Genomic DNA, 19,892 nt, shown 5'->3' on the forward strand with positions numbered 1-19,892 from the left:
GAAAGATAAAACCAAAAACCTGATAACTAGGGGTTTCGGGTAGAAATTGCAAATGTGGTATTTGGCAACAGAGGTTGCAAGACATTGGTAGTAGTAGATTAGTAGTAGATCAAATTAAATGGATAAAGATTATCTATGTTGTTATTCGTTTTCTTCCTGTGATGTATCTTACGTTCCTGATAATATTGAACAATATTCTCGTCTTTTTCTATTTCATTATTCTTTAAAAATGTTGTTAAATTATAACATTGGTAATAAACGTTTCTAATTTTGATATATACTGTATATAGCGTAAATAAACACAAATGGAAACATTTGTCATGATACCTTTTCTCTTTTAATTGTTATTTATTGCTATTTTTAACACTTCAAAATTTAATTTGTTTCTTTAGAATACACACTTTCTTATTGTATTGTTGCTCCATGTTTTCTATAATAATATATACAATATATATACATTTTCAGCCTGAGATTCCACTGCCTTGAAGTGTTCCTTAAAAAGAAATAAAGTGTTAAACGTACGACTACTAAAGATAATACTTTGATAATCAAAACAGTGATCTTGAAGAAGTGTCGGTACGAGGAGGGCTCTCTGGCGACCGAGATTATATGCTGCCAGTTTTTATGGGATGGCACAGTCACAGAACAGCCTCATGTTTAAATGAGCTTTAACAACATCAGAGCGACAAGTCGGGGCCAGAATTTATACCCACTAATGTTTTATGAGCAGAGAGGCTGGACACACAAGCTGGAAATCTCTGAGCTGCCTCCGCTTGACTCTCAGACATCATCTGTGATGTCTTCTATCACATCATCTGCTCTATTAGCAGTAGCTTCAAAGAGACCTGGTTTATGTTGGAAACAGCCCGTGGGTTTTTACAGCGTATGTCAAAGCTCACCAGTTAACCCAGCACTTGAGCGTAAGAGGATTATTTTAACCGTGATGAAGCTGCACCTCCCCACTCTCGAGGAAGAAATGAGACCCGCGGCTTTGGCTGAGGGAAAAAAAAAAAACGGGAGCAGCTCGAAAATTAAAGAGCAGTGTTTCATCTCGGGGTGTCTGTCACATGTAATGGGAGGGGTCAGCCTCCGGGGCGCAGAGGTGTCTGTCCACTCGCATCAGCCCCTGGACAGCGTCCACTGTTATAACACAGATCGGTCTGCGGAGTGAGCGGCATGTCAACCAGGAGCCCCCCAGAGACAGCGATCAGAGCTCCAGGCTGGAGCCATCTTGTTCACTGGACTCTTGAGCTGCAGCGACTGCAGGGAAAAAAAAAAAAAAAAAAAAAAAGTGGAGCGATTGGATTAATGCTGCGGCATCTTCTTTGACTCTCCGCTTGAGTATCATGTGAAAGGGCGCAGTCAAAGGGCTCTTTGAATAAAGACGTTGCTAAGAAAAGAAGCATCTAAAAATAAACCCTGAAGCCGCGGCGGATGTTTTATTGTTGCTGGCTTACCGAATTCTGCCGCTAGTGTTGAATAAAATACGCTTTTTGAGATGTTATTAATCACATTTTGAGACCCATTTCTCTAGTAACGTGTTTATATTGTTCTATTCTATGAAGTATCATTTTCTTTTAAATTAAGGGAGGTTAAAGGGCAACTAATGTGTTGATTTAAGTGTGTCTTAAATAGATCCTGGATCTCTATTGTGATCATCAGTATGGGTCTGTTTGTACAAAACTCTCTTTTCGTTGAAATATTTACGTTAGAAAATGTGCTTAAGCCCCGCCCACTGAAAATGCCTGTTTTTTTCACAAGCTAAAATCTTGTTTACCTTTTACTCTGCTGCGATTGGTCAAGCATAGAGGTTTGTCACCGTGCGTCATCATTCCAGGAAGTCTTCACCTCCAAGAGATTCATTGTGTAAACAAAGCTTGATTACAGCTGCAGGAGGAGCGAAGACCATTATTGCGTCATAATGGACTTCAATCTTGTAACCTCTCGTTCGTTGAGATTTTAGACAAGTGAGAACTTTATGAAGTAATAAGTTCAAAACATGGTCATGATGAGAGACTTGCTGTTATCTTGAAGAGAAAGACTTCATGTGAGTGAGTCAGGAGAGTTGAAGTTTGCTCTTTAAGAGACTCTAGATATGATCCAATGTTGTGGTCTGTGATTTTGAGTAGATGTCATCACCGATGGATAGTTGCTAGTGGCTTTTTCGCCCTCTGCTAAGGAGTGGCATTCTGAAATAAGTGATTTGATATCAACGGTTCCGTCTGGATTTAGGAAGGTCCTGAAGGTTTCATTCACTTGTATGGCTTCTCGTTGCTGCTGCTCACACGCTAAGAGCTAGCAAAACATTTCTGAAGTAAATAAAATAGGTCAGGATTGTTAAGGTTGCTGATGTGCCATGGTTGGCGCACTCGCCTCGGGGCAAGAAGGTTGCCGGTTCTCTTCCAGCTCGGCAGGAGTTTGTACGTTCTCCCCGTGTTGTGTGGGCTTACTTTAGGCAATCTGGTTTCCTCCCACAGTCCAAAAACATACAGAGGTCGATTGGGAAATTGTCCGTTGGTATGAGTGTGTGTGTTTGTCTTTGTGTGACAGACTGGCGACCTGTCCAGGGTTTCCCCCACCTCTCGCCTGAAGAAACTGGGAAAGGCTCCAGCCCCACCCCCGCGACCCACATAAGGGATAAAGTAGCATATAAAATTAATGTTAACGTTGCTAGTTAGGACTTGGCGCGGACATGAAGATGCTTTTGTGGTTTTGTTCCGTCTCCATCCTTTAACATACTATACGTGCACTCTAGGACCAACTCATCTTCTTATGCGGCGAAACAATAGTTTTCTCAAGGTAGAAGGTTCTTCACTTATTTGAAGTGTGCTTTTAAAAAAAAAAAAAATCCTCAATCACCTTCCATACATGTCAATATCGTGACCCGCGAAGATCACACTTCCCCAGATCTGCCGTTCGACAGGCGGCTCTCTGGCAGGCGTAGATCTTAAATGTCAACTGAAGAATGGATGCTCCTGGGAAGGAATTTTGATTGTGGATGTTTGGTGAGTGTTGCTCATTCCTGAGGCGGAGTTGAAGATAAAAAGGCTATTTTATGTGTTTTGACACCACAAAGAATGCTAAAATTAGTTGGCACTAGAAGTAAAGTGTCATCGTAAACTCTTTTTTCTTTTCTTAATAGAAAAGCAATGAATCGGATTTCTTTAAGCCTACAATTTCAATGACGGTTAGCATTAGCATTGTGTGTTCGACACAGTCCCTTCTCATGATACCGGCCTTTCTTTCACATCCTTATTGTCCCGTTTTTGTGTTTTCACTCCTGAGCTTTTCATATTTTCAATTTCCTGGATCTGCCGCGCCTCTCTTCCTGTGCTACTTTCGGACCGCTCCATCTCTTATTTAGCACTTTTGGACTCGTTTCATTTTTCTATGAATTACTTATGGACCATTCCTTTGTTGCGCATTTTCTTTTCATCCCTATTCATCATAAATACTCCAGAGTCTCCACCTAATCTTTTTTTTTTTTTTGGATCAGGAATCTTGAAAATTATCGTCGTTTTTGTGTCCCTTCAGGGGAAATAAATGAAGAACGATATGTAGATCCCTAAGTTAAGTTCTATTTAACTGTGTTTTTTTTTTTTTAATGTTTTGTTTCACACCTGTTCAGCCTAGAAGCCGATCATTCATTTTGATGTGATTGAAAATTACTCTCAGAATAATAATTAATGTTTGTTCAAAAACTCCACCGAGATCACGGTAAATCTCATGATTAATCGGCAAATGTGCGTCTTTTTTTGTCTCTCTGATATCGCACTTATTTAGAACTGTAAAGTCTTCAAACTGAAATATCTCCCATCCCCCGAACTTAGTCTCTTATCTCGTGGAGGAAAAAAAAAGCTGATTATTCCTTCTCATTGTTCCGACCGATGTTCCACTTTTAGCCGCGCACTGTCAGCTCAGTGAATTATTGACACCATGAATTATTGCATTTGCGAAGTCTGTCATATCTTAAAGTGCCGCATGTCGACGCCTCCGAGGCTTCATGGGCGTCACTCTGACTCGTGGGCACGACGGTTCTGACACAAATCACTCTCCTCGGCCAAAATCTGCGGGAATATGGGCAGGGTCCATATCCGGGGTGATTGACAGACGGTGGGTTTTAACAAGACTCCACTGGAGGGAGAAGACTCCGCAGGAAAGCTTGTCATTGATCCAAAGTCGGATGCAGCCATCGTAAAGAATCGGATCCTCTCATTAGATGAGCCTCGGCTTCTTCCTCAGTTGCTTCACCGCCCGGAGAAGTTGGATGTACAGATAATACATCAGCCATGATTCTGTGGATGGTTATCTCCCAAGTGGCTGCCACGGAGCAACACTATGTGTTTACTCCAGCCGGAGGCCACAGGCAATTTGTCCTTTTACTTCCTTAATCCTGGCTTTGGTTTTACTCTCTGGTTTCGAGATAACGTCCGACATATGGTGATGCTCCTTCTATCCTCCGTCTCTTTGGGTGGGTCAGAATGAACTATATCTACTGCTGTTTTCTTTCCGAAAAAATATTAACACTTAATGTTTACCTTGGTCGTCCCCTGTTACACAAAACACCAGTAAGAGTTTTAACTTTTACTTTTAATATGAAAGTAATGACCCAAAAGCGGATCAATAAGTCTCAAATATATTTTCAGAAAATATGTCATAAAGGATTATTGAAGAGGGTTTGGAAGGAAGTGTTAGCTACATATATTTCTGAACTATTGTAAAACAATGTTTAAAAAAATCAGAATAAAATTGAGTCACAGTGAAATTAAAAATACCTTACTAATGGCCTATTAGTTTAGCCTTTGAAAAATGAAGCGCCTCCATTTTGTTTTTCATTTTTGTTTTTTATCATGGAAGCTGTTTTTATTTTTGATTGTCTTCTGTTCTATTTATTTTTTGTTATGAGCTTATTGGCTGAGACCTGTGCTGTCTTAGTCCTTTTAAAAAATATTTCTTAAAGAAGGAATCAAAATAAAATCCATTTCATTTCACCTTCGGATTTTTAATGACTTGCTCTGAGAAGCACTTTAATTCTCTAAAGCCATAAAATGCCATTAAAGATCCATCGCTTTAAAACCTGAAACCATTTGAGGAGATATCGAAGGTTATGTTGAGCAGCCAGGTTTAATTAATCCACATTTTCAGTTCTATTTGACCATCTATGGTTGTTTCTAGTTGGCATTAGGTTTGTTGTTCAATGGGTCTGTGTTCGTCTAAACAGCCAATCAAGAGTGTGGAGCTTTTCTTTTGAGGTCTTCCAGGCACATCCAGCTGAGAGGAGGCTTGAAAAGGTCATGAGATCCTACATGCGGCGCTGGCACTAGTTACCAGGAAATGGGAAGACTGGAACTCCCAGATGACTTTGTTCCCTCCTGACAATAGGCAGTTGGTGGATAGCACAGTGTTGACCATGATCCAATATATTTTGTTAATAATGTGTCATGAAACTTAAAAGTACTCCAATTAAGAAATGCAGGACTTACGTACTGTCTGGAGCAAAGTGTTATGTGTTCCCATTCGGTTGCTTATTTTTGTTTAATTCATCTTTTCTTACATTTTTAAAACATTATAATCCATCATTATATCACATTTTTGTTTAATTTATTATATCTAGTGATCAATCAATAATGTAACTCATAATTTATCAATAATAATCTAGTTTCAAGAATCCACTTCTTTCTACAAATGTATTATTTATATTAAATATATTTCAAGTGTTTGGAAAATATAACTATTAAATCTAAGTTTATTATTTAAAGGCTGTTTAATTTTCTCGATTGTGTTTGTATCTTTTTTTTAAATATTTAGTTTATTTCAGTCACATTAGCATCAGAACATCAAATGTAATAATAATAATAATAATAATAAAAGTTATGCTTTGCCTATTTTTTTATTATAAATATTTTAGCTCAAAGTATTTAGTTGGCGATACTTGTAAGGAGTGACCCATTTTACCAGCGATCTTTTAACCAAATTCTATTTATATATTGGTGTTTCATTTTTTGTACATTACTCTGTAAATTTGGGTCGTTTATGTGTAATTTTACTTTTTTATTTTATTTTTATAAATCTGTTCTTTCTTACCTTTATAGTCAAAAGCTATATACAGTAGATGATAAAGTTTTACGTGATCATATTTATTCTCTAACCATCTGACATGAATGGAAGTTGAAGTCCCATGCTCTGGCCTTACCCATAAAACCCTAAACATCACATGGAGGGCCACATTATATCACCCAGTCGGGGGTCTTTAGACGGGCGTGAGACCCCTGCCCCACATCATCCGTCCATCATTCCGTTTTTTTTTTTTAACATTTTTTTTCCTCTGGCATGGAGCAGAGCAGACTTTGGCAGGACATTAAGTCCAGCTCTTTATTCCATCCCTCCCTCTAGATGAAGGTCACTTTGTGTGTCTGCAAAACGACTTCTCTCGCTCTCTTTCATCCCGGCTTTTCCTCCCATCCTCCACCTCGGGAAGTGAGTCAGAGAGTCTGCCATCCCGCAGGAAAGAGACGATGAGAATTTGGGGAGGGGGGGGGTTTGTTCAATATCGAAGGAAGGAGGATTCGGATCAATAAAAGGAGTAAACTGAAAGAACTAGCTAATCGTTTTCAAGTGTTTTTTTCGCATCAAGATGATTTTTAAATTCAAGGTTGAGAACCTGTTTGGTGAAACAGCAGCACGATGTAAAAGGTGTTGCATAAGCTCCACAACAAACTGAGTGCTAACCCAAAAATAGTGCAGTCCCTGTTAAATATTTCAGGCACTCAGCTGCTGAAGGAGAGGGATGAAAAGCCCGTCTCTTTCTTGGTCGCTGATGCAGACATGCGATTTGAAGAAAAACCCACGATTGAATGTACAAATACTTTTGTGTACTCGCTGACTATCGATTTGTCTGCACAAACGGCTCAAAAAAAAAAAGATTTAGCGCTCACATGTGAGACACACCAAGACAGTCATGGGACCTGTTGGGTCAAACGCTCGATCCGGACACAGTGGCGTCTTTTCATAGCGGCGACGGCCCAGGGCTCTTGTCAGCCGTGGTTTTCGGTCACATTCAGACGGAGATAAAAAAAAAGAAGTCTCTTTTCATCAGCAAGATCCGTGACAAAAAGATGAGCTCTTCCGTTGTTTGCGCTGGAACTTCCAATCCGTCCTCGGCGCGGATTAATTGCCGAGGTTAATTGCCGCTCGTAATTACACGATAGGTGTTGGAGTGTGCGACGACGCTCCACGTCTTTTATTAATTCCTGAGTGAAGATGATGACTTGCCTCATAAAGCTCCTGCGATAATTTGCACGTTACCGAGTGAAAGAAGTTATTTTTCCAGAATCTCTTTTTTTGCGATCTCTTGAATACAATATAAGCTTTATTTAAACGCAAACTTCAACGCCTATTCGCTTTGATATCATTCTGTTGTGTTCCAGATGGTGAATATGCTCCCGCAGTGAGTGTCCAGGTCTGATCTATGATTTCCTGTGATATTCTTTCGGCGTTGGCAGGTTTAATTCAGGGACACAGGAAGTGTAGATGGCTGATAGTTGAAGCAGCGACGAGGCTTTATTAGATGGAAGAAGGATGTCACTAAACACAGAGAGTGGTATAGAGCCGGGGTCACCAACCTTTTTGGCACCACGGTCGGATTAAAATCGAAATTAAAGGCCGATCTCAGAGGTGTAATGGATTAAAACAGCGAATATATAAGCGTAGCCGGATAAAAATCGTCTCCATTACGCATTGTTTGTCAGTACCGAAGAATCCAAGACTAATGTTACTCAGGAGAATCCCTTTTCAGCGAGTAATCATCAATTTTACAACAATTCAAGAGAATCTACCAGTGGAAATAAACAGAAGATAGAATTTTTTTGAGGTGAGAAATTGTCCACTTAGTAATCGCCCCAACAACCTCATCTGTTACTTTTCCCTCCTTGTGGCGTTATTGCCTCCGACTATTTTTCATCCACTTTAAATTCCAGCCGCTCACTGCCTTCTGACAATCTCTTGCCATTTCTCCGTCACCCCCAACTTCCTCTTTGACCTCACCCTATCCAGATCTCATCATCTCTGGCTCCAGCATGTCTGATCATATTTTGTCCATATCTGCCTTGTTAAACATGTCCAAGTTCCACTTTATTGGGTTAAATGTATCTCTAGACAAACCCCAGAAGAGCAGGAGAGTCTATGCTTTCTTGCAGATGGTTACTTTTTTTCACCACACTGATGAATGTGAGGGTGGATGATTGGCATTTTGCACTCGATTTAACCCCATATTTAACCTTTTTTTAATACCGTGGACTGGTCTAATGTTAACCCTTTTTTTAGACCCACCTTAAGATAAAAAAAGATGACAAACTAGCCTTAAAAAAATGAAGGTTTAGTGCATAAAAAATAAATCTCACTATAATGCTGAATAAGCTGATTTCCTGGATACCATATAGAGTTTGAGTTTTACTGGTTTTCTATACTTTACGGGGATTATTTTCTTTATTAAACCTTTAAAAAAAGCTTTTCAACATTCAAAAATGATCAATAGAAACGAAAATAAATGCTTTTTTAAAAATTTTGTGTAGCTTGTAACCGGACCTGAGCCTGGTGTGATCGTTCGGCCAAAATGCACTAATTTTCTACTCACACTCATGGGTTGGGATTATTTTCAGAGTAGTCTGTTCCTTTTTAGAGTTAAAGACAAAAATGTTTGTTCATTTTAATGTAGCGACTGGAGCTCAGTTGTCTTCGTCTAAAAAGACACTTAAAAACATCCAAATACCTCCATACTGCTCGTCTGTAACGTCCATCTTGTATTGAAGCTTCCACATAAGGAATTGCTCCAGGAAAACGTAGACAACTCTGTATTTTCAGCTTGTTTTTAGCAGGCACTACTATGCCATCTGAAAAACCAATCTCCTACACTGAGAGGAAGTTCTCCGGGTAAACAATTAGAGCGTTTCCAGTCTACTGTCTACACTGGATATGCAATATTTACCAGGAGAACTTCCTGTCAGTATAGGATTTTGGCCTAGTAGCGTCCACTAAAAACGAGCTTAAAATATGGACTTGTTTGAGTTTTTTCTGAACAATTCATAATGTCGTGGCTTCGATACTAGATGGACGTTACAGACGAGCAGTTTGTAGGTATTTTGATGTTTTCAAGTTTGTCTTTTTGGATGAAGACAAAGACAACAACTGAGCTACAGTCGCTACATTAAAATGAACACACCTTCCTTACCCTTGGTCGACATGAGGGTTGAGTAGAAAATGAGTAAAGTTTGTATTTTGGCTGAACTATCACTTTAAATCTTGCATGAAACTGGAGGCTCTGGGGCGGATCTAGTTGAATTTGAAGAGCAACAAAACTTAAAAGACCGATCAGGGGCTACAGTGTCCTACAAGTTGATGATGATGATGATGATGATGATGAAGACCAGGTCATCTGGATAAATATGTCGGCACATGAAGAGGACTGTTTCTCGTGCCGAAGTCTTGGAGTACAATATGTATTTTGAAACCAGCCACAGTGATGTTAAAAATAGCCTTTGAACAAGGGAGTCGGATTCTATTGAGTCTATTATTTCCTGTTCAATACCAATATCAACCACTGTTGAATATGATGGAGTTTAACTGATAATAATGAGTAAAATAAATGACATTTAAGATTTAAAGCACAATTATCTGCCCGGTGATGCTCAGTATTTTATGAAAAATGTAAAAAAAAAAGAAAAGAAAAAAGATGAATAAATAATCATGGCCTCAATAATCCAGCAACTTGTCTCATCACTATAAATATAATCTCTCTCCGCTGAGTTGTTTAAAGGATCAGCTGCATTTATTTGATGACTGTGAAGTGAAGCCAAGCGAGGGGGGCTCGTCCAGCACCCCCCCACTCCCGTCTGCAGGAGCGGCATCTTAGCAGATGAGGGATTATTGACGGCTCCCCGACGCTGGAGCTGCACGTGTCGGGTTCTGGCCCCTCTGTTATTTATGGCGCCTCTGGGCCCGCTGCCTCTGCTCTGCAGCACTAGTGCAGGTGGAGTTTCATTATTGAAGATGCTCTTCCACTTAGATTACATCTCTGCCGGTGCATTAAGGGATTGCGTTCTGACGCGGGTTTGTCAGCGCTTTTGTGACGCCGCGTGACGCCTCCCGTCTGTTCGGGGTGTCTTTCAAGCCCGCGAGTGTGTCTCTTTTTATAATCCCCCCACATTCTTCTTTTAATCTGGGTAATATCCATTCCAAATGACTCATCCACTTGCTCTCAGATCTCTCTTCTTCGCCGGCTCTCCATTTTACTCCACATTCTGTTTGAGTACATACTCAACAGAGGCGCATGCAAGATTCATGAGCCTCCCCGGGCGTCCCGGACCACCATTTCCTGAATCAATCAGCTGATCTTCCTCCAGATGTTGTGTTATTGATTCTTCTGCTGATGGAGTTGAATTTCTGGTCAGTCTCCGGGCAAGGGGGGGGGGGGGGGGGGAGGGGGTCTTCGGAAAAGTCCGTTAATAACGAAGAGATGGAGTCGAAACTCATTTTTGATGGAGAGACTCGAGTGATGAGCAAAGAAAGTCGGGGAAAATATGACGTACGTTTGACGTTTGATTTTGATGAGATCATCGTCAACCAACCAATTGTCTTCAAACGCAGTTTAAACACTGGTTAGCAAAAGAATTCTGAGCATGATGAACTCGGTTTGATTTTTGGACCGAATACCATTGGAATAAGTCTTGTTTTTTTTAGGTAAGAACCAGGTTTTAGAGTGTAAAAAGAAATGCACACATTGGTACCATTGGTTGAACCATTTGAGGATCAGGTTTGGAATAATTATGTCATCATTATAAAGAAATTCACATTATACAAGACACATATCATCTTAAAGAAATATGTTCCTGCCTCAGGCTTATGTTAATATTAGTCTTTTAATCCAGGTTCCCTTCATCATAGAGCAGATGAATTAATCTTTTCCTCTCCATAACGGACAAGAATCACTTGATTATACACATGCGCATCAGTTTATCTGTTTTTCTTTCATAAAATCACCATAATTCACTATATAACATTATATTATTGAGCTCAGCTTCTAATCTTAAAACAAACCTGTGTGATTTAGTGGTGGATCTAACCTCAGCTAGCACTTTTATAGCTAGCATTTAAATCTACATTTGTAGTATAAAAAAAAAACCTACAACAGGATTTAGTGATGTCATCCTATGCTCTGTGATGTCACTTAATAAATACAGTGACTTTGTAAAAGCCACTTGAGTGTACATATTTTTTTAAAGGTGTCACTTAAATAAAATAAATACTGTACATTTTTCTGAAGCTTGTAAAATGGTGACGATGAAGTTTTATGTTTTCATTTGAGAAACTTTTAAAGCTAAACAAGAACTAAGGAACTGGTTATTTAAATATGACGTATGGTACTGTATGTAGTAACAACAAGAACTTAAAACATGTTTTGAAAGTTTGCGTGCGGTGTTCAAAACAACAAATGCTGATGACTAAACACGTTAAGGTAGGCGTTTTGATTTTCTGACTGATATCTACTCAAGTGTAAATGTCAGAAGATGCAGCCAACAGACATCTGCAGTCACTTGTGTTTTTTTTCCAGCTTATCAGGACAGTTTTTCTATCCAGAGTAACACTAATGCAATTAGGTGTCTTGGTGAATAATGGTGCTGTCACACATACTCGCTGCCTCAGCACCAAGAGGACACACACACACACACACACACAGATACACAACTGGACTTGTTGAGAATGAGCCCAGTGTCCAGAACTGGCCCTGGCTCCTCTTTCATTATCATAGAGAACAAGAGACAAGACTCCGATTGTCCCCCCAACACACAGTCCCTACCCTGTCCCCTAGACTTTTTGTGTGTGTGTGTGTGTGTGTGTGTGACTCATGTTGTGTCACTTCTGTTCCTCAAACACAATAAACGACTTCATCAGCAAGATGCGTTTAAAAAAAAAAAATTAAATAAAATAAAAATGGAGAAGTTGAAGGTGTTTGGATCGCCTACCTGTTCTCATAGATGCTCGCAGGCTCACAAAAGTATCCCCATGGAGGAGTCAGTGGGTTTGTATCCACATTTAGTCCAGTGGCGGAGGCGTGTGGCGCGTGCTTGTCCTCCGAGCTTCACGGGAGGAGGAGGAAGACTGAGGAGAAAAGAGGAGCAGGACCACCCTGCTCAGCCTGAACATCAACTGTGAGGGGTCGATGGCAAAAAAAAAAAAACGACGCGAATCCTCTGGCTCAGCACAGTGTCCCCGCCTCGGCCGCTGAGCCTTGTGATCCGAGAGCACTCCAGCGGGAGCGTCACACCCCGAAATATATTCAAGTCCAACCACCAACAACCTTTAAACATTTAAACATCGCAACTGTTTTGTTAAAAAAAATAAAAAAATCTTAACAATTACTCAAAATTAAACCGTTTTCAATACTCGTTTTAAACATTTTCCTCCCGTGTTTGACATATTTCCTCTTGAAAGTAAACACTTCATATTAATGTTTAAAACATTTTTAGCGTTTGCTTAAGAGTTACTTAACATTCAGGAGCAATGCCGCCCCCTGGTGTATTTATGGCAACATCGCAGCTAAAAAAGCTTGCTTGTAAAAATAAATTATCGGTTTCGTACAGTGTTTTTTAATTTATATCATTAAAGCCCTAATAAAGAGTCTCATATTATGTATCATAGTTAAAAAAGAAAAACCGAATGCCTTTAAACATCTAAAGACGTTTTTATTTGTTCAGGCTTTTCCTTGATTTTCTGGAACTCCTTTTGTGTTATCAGTTTTATCTTGACCTTTAAAGTATATACTTTATTGAATATTGTTTTGATTGTTTAAGCGCTTTGTGACCCTGGTCTGGAATAGCGCTATATAAATAAAAATTACTTACTTACTTACTTATATGAGAAAAATAAACGGTTAAAAATGTTATTTTACAACTAAAATGCTGATGAAATACGTTAAGATATGATTAGGTCTGAAGCAACTTATTCATTTAGTATTTATTGATAATGATTCAAAAACAGAAAAAATACATGTTTTTCTTAATAAAAATTAAAAACATGTATTTTAATTGTGTTTTAACTTGAACTAATTAAAACCATAAAGATAAAGGAATAAGCATACAAGTCAACATTTAGTAAACACCTTAATGTGACAATCTTTTAATTTCAAACATGTTAATAAAACATTAAAAAACAACAATGGTCATTAAAAAAAAATACTGTTTTTTTTCCCTTTTTTTTTTTTTATACAACTAATAATGACTTTTTCTTTCTCCAAACTATTAATTACAATTAAAAGAGACATTTTAAAACGGCTACACCATGAAAATGAGGACATTTAATCATTTTACTTACTTTGAGTACTTTTTGAAGTAAGTTTTATGACAACCTGTCTTGAAAATGTCTATTGAATTAAAACACCGTATTGAGAATTCTAAGAAAATAATTCTCAATCTAACTCTCGCATTATTTATTAAATAAAATGGACATTATTTTATTTGTTTGTGGCTCACACCTTGGGTTTCCAGTTTGTTATCTTTGTTTTGCTTTGCAAGATAAACGGGCGCCAAGGATCTCGCAAACCAATCATTAGTACAAGACGTCTTTCAGCCTTGTAATGAGACCACGTTTGTTTTCTTGCAGGAAGAATTTGGCTGATGAAAAACATCCAGAAGATCCAAACAAATCAGCGCATTTGCTGACACCTTCAAAGTGAGTGGCTTTGTGTGCTGTGAGTCCTGATCTAAAACAAATTAAACAAGTTCCTCAGACTATAATCTGAATAAATTTCAATTCATACCTGCCATTGCATTAAATCGTTGTAGTTCTTTGAGAATATTCAAACTATGCCTCGAACTAAATTCACTACTTTTATTAATTTGTATTACATTTCTCTTTGTTATAAATTACACTGTTCCTCCTATTTCATGCTAGTTCAAAGTATATTGAAATTGTGGGGAAGCCCTGCGATATATCAAATGACACCATTAGGAAAGGAGGTTTTTTGTGGACTATATGATGAGAAGGGCGACCCAAAAAAAGGGGGTAACGGCTCTGCTAAGAGGATTTAAGTTTAAAAGCTCAGCTACTTTTGGCTGTTTAGAGCCTCTGGCGTCACTAACATTGACCTGACTCTGTTGCAAGTCTTCTCACCAAAAGTGGACAGTCTCTAAATATTTTTAGCTAAGTTTAATATGTTATATAGTGACGTTGAAGAGAACATCAAGTAAATTTAGCTTGTAAATTGAGTTTAGGATTTTTTAAATAATATTCTGCTGCATTGTTTGTCATGTGAGCAAAATGCTCTTGATGAACTTGAGAAACCTCTTAAATCAATTTAGGACTTTCTTTCAGTTGAGACTGTAGTCGATTGAAAACAAAAATCCTCTTCATCCATTCAGATTTGATTTTGATTTCTGTCGCCAGAAAATGCTATAGACTCGTCAGAGAATGAAGTCAGGATAAAGTATTTGAATTTTTACTTTATTTTTTTTACAAGAAAAACCTCATTAGATGAGATGCACATTATTGATAGACCCCATCCAACTTGTACTTACATTTTAATGAGAGTTTGAGTCATATTTCAGAACCTAAAATTGACACGGACTTATTTCTTAGTTTAATTTTAATATAAAGCATTTTCACACTTACATTTCTTCCTTTTATACAAAGAACTCAACGGCTTCGCATTAAAAATTCATGTTGAAAAAACATTATGAACGATTATTCCTTATAAGACTTTGATAGAACTTAGTAACTTTGGCTCACATTGGAAGCTAAAAACCGTTGGATATTTTCCAGCACAATAACAGTACTGTGTATAGTTAACTGACCCTTATATCTATTAGCTCTTTAAATTAAGGGTAAAGGATCTTTACTCCGACCTAATTCCTTCTCCTGGAAAAATTCAGGTTGACTGATTGTCATCATTTCCGAATTAATGTCTACCATTAAGTTAGAGGCGGAGAGTTCATTAACGCCCTCTAAACTCGCCCACAGAGCCCTGATGGATGACAGCAGCCTGAGATTGATTAACCAAATTTATATTTAGATGATGTTTTTAATGTTTACACGATTTTTTTAAAGGGCAACTAATGTGAAAACTCACCTCCCCTGACTCAAGTCTTTCTCTTTAAGATGAAGTAAGTCTCTCATCATGACCATGATTTGAACTTTTTACTTTTTAAAGTTCTCCCCTGTCTGAAATATTAGCGAACGAGAAGTTACGAGAGCCCATTATGACGTAGTAATGGCTTCACCCCTCCTCCAGTCAGCTGTAATCACGCCCTGCTTTGTTTATACAATGAGTACTTTGGAGGTGGAGACTTCCAGTATTGATGACATGCAGTGACCAACCCTTGATACTTGACAAAACACATCAGAGTGGGCGTGGTTATGGTAAACAAGATTTATTCTCAAGAAAAACAGTTTTCAGTGGGCGGGGCTTAAACACATTTTCTAATGTAAATATTTCAATGAAAAGAGAGTTTTTTACAAACAGACACTGATGAGTACAATAGAGTCCAACATCTATTTAAGACACACTTGAATCAACACATTAGTTTTCTTTTACAGTTATAATTATCAGTAATTCATAGAACTCTCGCACAACATTACGCACAATAAAGCCCCAAAATGATACTCAAAGAATATAACTCTATGTTAAATTTAACAATATAAATTCCAAATTCAACTGACAAATCATGACAGTCCATTCTTCTTTTATTTTGTCAAAAACATATCTTCCCTTATGCAAAGTTACTAGCATTCATCATTGATTTATGAATGTTTAGGAGGTGCTACAGATGTGCCAGTATTTAATAAACTACGACATTCTCAACTTTAAACTTTACATGTTATTTAATTAAAAGAATGTATAGATTTCCGTATATATAGAACATATTTTGAAACCTCTGTGACCTTTTGAGTCTAGCTGAGATTCACTCTATTCTAGTCACTGAGGTATTTTAAGAATAAAAAAAAACATTTTTTAATTAGACATTACGTTTTTAAAACAACCGTGTGCAAGATTGCAAAAATTGTTTCTGGCTCCACCCAGTGTGAGAACAGTGTAACAGAAATGTCATAGCTTATTTTTCAGGATTTGTGTTTATTAAGTGAGGTGTTGTTGTGTCACTTTTTCTTTTTATCTTCTGTATTTAATAAGAAAATTCTCTGATCCACCGCTGTAGTAGATATTGATGGTCACGTGACACTCTTTGGGGCGGGTCGTCCAGACAAACTTACAGTGGGAAGTACAATGTTAAAATAATTAGTCAGGACTGTATCTTTATTTTTTATTTTTTTTAGTTTCTTGAATCAAAGATTTATATTTTAAGTCATTCTGATTTAACTCTAGGTATAACCTATGATAGTGATTTGTTTAAAAAATAGTTTTAAATCAATTCCTTTAAGATGTATTCCCCCTTTTCTTTCAGTTAAATTCTTAGATGAAATGTAATGCTTTTCCATGATAAAAATGATGTAAATATTTTTTGATAAAAGTACCTTTTTATATTTTTGACAGATACCTAAAATCAAATACTTTTACATATGCATGCATTTTAATTGAATCTATAAATATTAAGGATTGCCCATTTTTAAAATGTAATTTTCATATCATTAATTTCGGTGTTTAGGCTATTTTTTTGTAACAATAAAGGGGTTTGAAGATCCGTCAAACCTGCATATAATGCTGCACCCACACCCGACTATTAATGGCGTTAAATAAGTGCAGAACAAATGTTGAAAGAATGATGAATAAGTCTTTGCTGCGACTCATGTGAGAGTATGTTTGTAAATATTTACAACGATTCCCATGTTTACTAATGCTTACATAAAAAAACAAGGATTAATTATAGAGCTATTTTTGACAAGTTGTCACACCGAGAACGCGTTATAAAGCAGATCTGTCACATTTTCCAATCTCCGGCTCTAACTTGGGAGTTGAACCCTCGCGTATGTGAAATCACCAGCTGGAGCAGATAAGTGAGCTGTCAAAAGTAATGGTTACTTTGGGGACTTGTTTGTTCCGTAACAGGCTCTGGCTCAACCCTCGCTAACAAGAAGACGATAAAGACTTTGTCAAAGAAAGTCCTTTCGATCATCTGTCGCGATAATTGGATATGAATGTTTTTTATTATAACTGACATGAGCATGTCGTCTTGACATGTTTCTATTCTGTGCACATATTTTTTTTTATGTGTTTTATTTCTCAAGAAGTTGCTGTATCTTCATGGCAATTCTTTTTTTTATTTTTTTTTATCATTATGGATTTTAGTCCCTCTGCTACACATAAAACAAATGAGACTGAAGAAGCATCTAATGAGCTCCCACCGCTCCCGAGTGTGTCAGGGGAAGCGGTAATGACTCAGACATGATATCTCCATTTAAAAAATAATGATTTAGTCGCTCTTCCCCGCACTTAAACCCCAAAACAACAAATCAAAGTGCATGTTTTTTTTTAAAGAAACCGTCACTTCATCACTGCTATCACAGCATCTTCTCCCGCAATCATTTGCCTTCAGCCGAGCTAATGACTCAAAGCAATGACGTGACAGAAACCGTTAAGTTTATTTAACCAAATTGAGGGGCAGAGGACGCTTTATATTGGTCGATAAAAAAGGAACCGTCATTGTCACAGCTCGCACAGCATGTGGGAGTTATGTGCTGAAATATAACTTTGAAAGCAGCTGCACCAGAATAATACGGTCTATTAGTGTTGGATCAGTCGAGCGTGTAAAAGCAACTTCATAAGTTTCTACATAATGGCACACTATGAATCAAGCACTTAACCGTGTAATAGCTTTACTTAATAACCTGATGCCCCCCCGTCCCTCTCTCTCTCCTCCCCCCTCGTGAAGTGATGTTTCCCTAACAGTAGGAGGTGCTGTGTGATTTCACATCCTCCTTTTGAAGGAGTCCTGGTGGGAAATGGATTTAGAGCAGGAGTTTATTTTTTTTTTGGGGGGTCAACCTGCAACTGCTGTGATGCGCAAAAACAGTGGCACAGTTTAATAGCACGTGTCCAGAAGTCTGGTGCGATAAAACCTATTTGTGTGATGAGGTGAGGAGAAGCATTGTCCTTCTGCTCCAAGTCCAGATTAATTAAACACTCTAATGTCTTCATGGCTTCAATCCCGAGTGTGAAAGATTGTTTTTGTGCCTGTTGATGGACTGGCAACCTTGCAAGTCGGAACTTCTTCTCACCCAATGTCAACCCAGATTGGTTCCAGACCATGTGACCATGCAGATGGGAAGATAAGCGAAGATGATCATCGGTTTATTGTTTTCTTTTCTTTTTTTTTTCCTTCACCAGAGCTGACTGAGGAATCTTGTGCGTTCCCGAATCAGGTTTTACGTCTCGGTTCATGAGCAACTGTGTCTTCTTATTAATGCACTTTCTCATCAGAGGTTGCTATAGCAACCTTTAGCTTCCTTGACCATCACTCTTGACTTATTAGTTTGTCTCCTCCTGATGCATGGGCTTGTCGTGTTAATAATTCCTCACCATGTTGTGCAAAGAACGACATTATGACGAGATATTAGTCTTTTTGTTGCCGGTTCATTCTTTTTAAACATTATGAAGATGATTGACCTGCAAAATGGGAATCTCTATTAAAGCTGCACTAAATAACATTTAGACTTCTTTATTAAAAAAAGAAAAATCATATTTTATGTTAACATTTGTGTCGTAACTTGTGTTACATGACACAATAATAGTTAAGTTATAACAATGTTAAACACTTTGTCTTTTAATGGATCAGGTGATGATTTGAGCATTGCTAGTATTTCTTAACAGTGTTCAATAAACGTGTTAACGTGTTAATAACTGGGATCATGAATAAATTCTTCCAGGTTCCTCGAACAGGCATCTTTTTTAAATTCAGATTAAGACTAGTTTATTGGATTCGTTTACATCAATTGCGTTACTTTAAAAATTTTAGCAACTTGTTTACAAAGATTGTCTTGTTCCAAAAACCTGCAATATGTTTTTTTTTTTTTTAAAAACAACGTTAAATTATTCCAGTGTGTTTAAGTACCCTATGTTTGAGCATGTTGAAACAAAACCTTGATAATAGTAAACGTCATGATTTAGCTCCCGATCATCCCCCCATGCTATTTTCACATCGTTACATCACTATCTTTATTCTATAAAATTGTTTATTTTAATTAAGTTCTGAATTCTTTTGTGTATACTTGATGATCTCGACACCTACAGGATTGTTTGCACTACAACATCTTTACTTTGTTTATGGCATATTGTTGTACAGACCGTCTTCTTTATTTAAACAAATACCAACTTTGTAGTTCAATATGTCATTGTTTTCTTTATTCAAAGTATGACCAGTGTTATCTCACAGTTTGGAAGAAAGTGAATATTGTAACACTGGTATTGTATCCGTATCAATATATACTCAAAGTATTTGTATCGGTTCATCTTTGTTCCGGACGGCAAGTGTCAAGTTACCACCAAACTGCCTTCAAAAATTGAGTCACATGAGTAGAAGACGAGTGTATATGAGAGACTTTCTTTAGGAAACCAGGAAGATATAAAGAAAAACTGACACAACAAGAGCCGTTATCTTGAATGGTGCCATTGCAGTTACACTTTTCTAACACTTGGGGGAGTTGACAACCTCCATCAATGCAGTTTAGAGAAGTTTTGCCATATTTGGTTTGAAATAAATAAGTTTGTAAATGGTAAACTCTCACTCAGAGTAAGTTACCAGGAAGTTAAAAGATGAAACATAAAACGTAATCTTAAGAAATTCACAGATGTACCGAGGAGTACTCCGAACATTTTCGTCACTAGAAACAACGTATTTTAACTTGATTATTGGTGCTTAATTTATTCTGCTATTCTTTTCATGGTGTCATAT

General features: G+C 37.7%; 1 protein-coding gene across 1 annotated transcript in view; it reads right to left on the reverse strand.

The window, feature by feature from the left end:
- The window catches only part of pcbp4 (poly(rC) binding protein 4), a 44,024-nt gene extending 31,575 nt beyond the window's left edge, over window positions 1-12,449 (reverse strand). The window contains exon 1 of the mRNA XM_087780980.1: window positions 12,018-12,449. The gene's annotated coding sequence lies outside the window, so the exon portion shown is untranslated. The remainder of the gene's footprint in view (window positions 1-12,017) is intronic.
- Window positions 12,450-19,892: the final 7,443 nt, after the last annotated feature.

Source organism: Callionymus lyra, chromosome 19 (genome assembly GCF_982586985.1).
Source record: "Callionymus lyra chromosome 19, fCalLyr1.hap1.1, whole genome shotgun sequence".
NCBI lineage: Eukaryota > Metazoa > Chordata > Actinopteri > Syngnathiformes > Callionymidae > Callionymus > Callionymus lyra.